Below are 2,823 nucleotides of genomic sequence, written 5' to 3'. Positions count from 1 at the left end.
TATCCTCCTCCTCCTCCAATTTTATCGATGGAAAAAGATGAACTCCAGCTCATCTCTTTCCTCAGCTAATGGTAAATAATGCTAGTCGTGAGTCCTCTCCTCAAATTTTAGCCATGGGAAAAGATGTGCTGTCCTAATTTTTTGGAGAAAGAGTGCCTCTTTTTTTATTGCCTCTCACGTGACTTTCATAGGGAACCCCTTTAAAGTTCTGGGTACTTGGCGATGGCGCTGCTCTCCCCCTCGTCTCCATGGAACCTCCATGGCCAAACGGCCCTCGTCACAGGCGCCACCAAAGGCATCGGGTGATGCCTTCAATCGATTTGATGTATATATTCGTCCTTCGCTCTAGAATTGTTCGCAGCTCATAATTGACCTCCGATTTTGCAGCAAGGCCATCGTCGTCCGTTTGTGATGTTTCGTCGCTGGAAGCTTGCAAGCAGCTGATCGCCGAGGTCTCCAAGCATTTCGACGGGAAGCTCAACATATTGGTAAGCGCACGGATCGGAATCGAAATAATAGCTCGCAGGCTAGTTTGGATTTGTTCGCTCGGTGCTCATGAACTCTGCTGTAATTGCAATATCGCAGGTGAACAACGCAGGAGACTGCGCATTCAGGGCCACCGTGGATGTCTTGCCCGAGGAGCTTTCGTTTTCTATGCGCACCAATTTCGAGTCCGGATTTTATCTCAGCCAGCTTGCTCATCCACTTCTCAAGGCATCTGGCGAAGGAAACATTGTGTTCATCTCTTCTATTGCCGGCTCTGTTACTGTCGCTCCGTCCATGGCTGTCTATGGCGCTACAAAGGGCAAGCGCTGAGGAAATTCTCCTTCATAAAATCCTATCTGCATATATGCGCTACCTTATCATTCGTCTTTCAATTTGTTCAGATGGCGACCTCTGCGACGTTTCGCTGCGCTACACTTTCATCATCCATTGCTTGCTTGTGATTCGTGTAGGTGCGCTGAATCAACTTACTAAGAACCTGGCGTGTGAATGGGCCAAAGACCGCATTCGCGTGAACACAGTTGCTCCAGGATTCACTTCTTCGGATTTATTCAACAGGGTCGGCAATTCCTTCCTTTGCTTTATTGGATCCGTGAATGTTGTTCATGTTTTTCGGAATGATAACGTATTACATCTTTGTCCCTTTTGCTAGCTAGCTGAACACGAAACGACTGTTTTGGATGGATGGATGGCTGCAGCTCATCACACCGGAGGCGACGGCTTGTCTGGGAGCACGCATACCGCTGGGACGCATAGGCGAGGCGAAAGAGATCGCAGCGACTGGCGTTCCTGTGCTTGCCATGCTCATCCGACACTACGGGCACCATCTTCACAGAGGACGGAGGTCTCACAGCGAATTGCTTAGCGCAGTAACTCACCTGCTCGTATGCTGAACATTTGACAAAAAATTATCATTTCGAATTGTGGGCACCACGGCTAGCTCACAAATCTTGAGGTGTTGTGCATTAGAGCGCTGTCACGCTAGACCTGTAGTTCGTCCGTCCGCAAGAACCTATTTCAGTCACACGAGAATTGTTAGTCTGTCTGTCCGCAAGAGCCTATTGCAGTCACACGAGAATTGTTGAAACTCTAGGCATTTGTAGTCTATCTAAATCCCATTGGCTCGTTTGGATTTAAACCCTCCTTTTGCCGCTCCGTTGGGTCTCATAGTTCGGATCATAGGTTCTCTTTAATTTCCAGGAATAAAATTTAAGGTTTACAAAGGGTCTCATAGTTGGGGTCATAGCTTCTCTTTAATTTCGAGACATAAAATTTAAGGTTTTCTTTGTAGACCTCAAAACTTGAGAAGTTTAACAAGGTGAATTAATTCAATGGGCCTCTCTTGTAGGCAATTTCGAATTTAATGTGGTTGATTTTTGGATGAGCAGTGGAAAAAGAGGGTGGAAACCTGAGTGAGAGAGAGAGAGAGAGAGAGAGAGAGAGAGAATACGAGGATAGTACGGAGGACCCGAGTGAAACTGGAGAAAAGTAAGCTGTTGTGAGGAAAATATGAAAGACTCGAGTGAAACTTGAGTAGATTCTAAATCCCAATTTCATTACGAAGACCTATCCTTCTAGGACAGGCAAAAGAAAATCAAATTAAATCTCAATTAAGAGAGTTTAGTTGGGAAAAATATTTATTATAGCATTGCAAACCCCCCCCCCCCCTCTCTCTCTCTCTCTCTCTATATATATATATATATATATATATATGAAAAGGAGTGGCTATATTTACAAACCCCAATATTTAAATGCTTTTTAATAAATTTTAATCAAATCCCAATGAAGCCCTAGCAGTTCCTTTATTCCTAAATTGATCTAGATTAATTGAAATAAATTCATGAACTCTATTCAATCATCAATTTTTTATTTTAAGGTATACAAAGATACCAATGTGTGAAAACCCCAAGGTTGCACATATGCTTTGTTGGTACATCTGTTCCAAAGCCCCTGCATGCATGCATCACAAAAGAATGACAAATATCTTGTAGCAAGGCCTAATGGATCTTGTGGGTTGTGACCACCAAAAACATGTAAAGAACATGAATTGGGAATAGCTTCACAGTTTCACTTATTTTCCCTATTCATGTCTCCTACCTTTATCTCCTAAAACACACGAGCACACTCCCTTTGTTTGGATGTGTAAGAGGCTATAGGTCCCTTAGATAAGTTGGCTTGCAGCAAAGCAACAACATTGCTTGCACACTTTAAAATAGCACCGTCTTTCTTTAGTTGTTCATGTGTTAAAGTTCTTTTAATAACAGCCCCTGCTCCATCGTGCTCTCCTTTGCCATGCCCACTTGCAAAGAAGTTCCAAGT

General features: G+C 43.7%; 1 pseudogene; it reads left to right on the top strand.

Annotated features, from left to right (window-relative positions):
- The first annotated feature begins 259 nt into the window (after window positions 1–259).
- On the top strand, window positions 260–1,377 carry LOC147881395 (tropinone reductase homolog At5g06060-like; annotated as a pseudogene).
- Window positions 1,378–2,823: the final 1,446 nt, after the last annotated feature.

The sequence above is a fragment of the Dipteris shenzhenensis genome, chromosome 31 (genome assembly GCF_047967505.1).
Source record: "Dipteris shenzhenensis isolate YYH24624 ecotype China chromosome 31, Dip_SZ_1.0, whole genome shotgun sequence".
Classification (NCBI taxonomy): domain Eukaryota; kingdom Viridiplantae; phylum Streptophyta; class Polypodiopsida; order Gleicheniales; family Dipteridaceae; genus Dipteris; species Dipteris shenzhenensis.
Note: the sequence above shows the minus strand (reverse complement) of the source record. Positions and strands in the feature narration are given on the sequence as shown.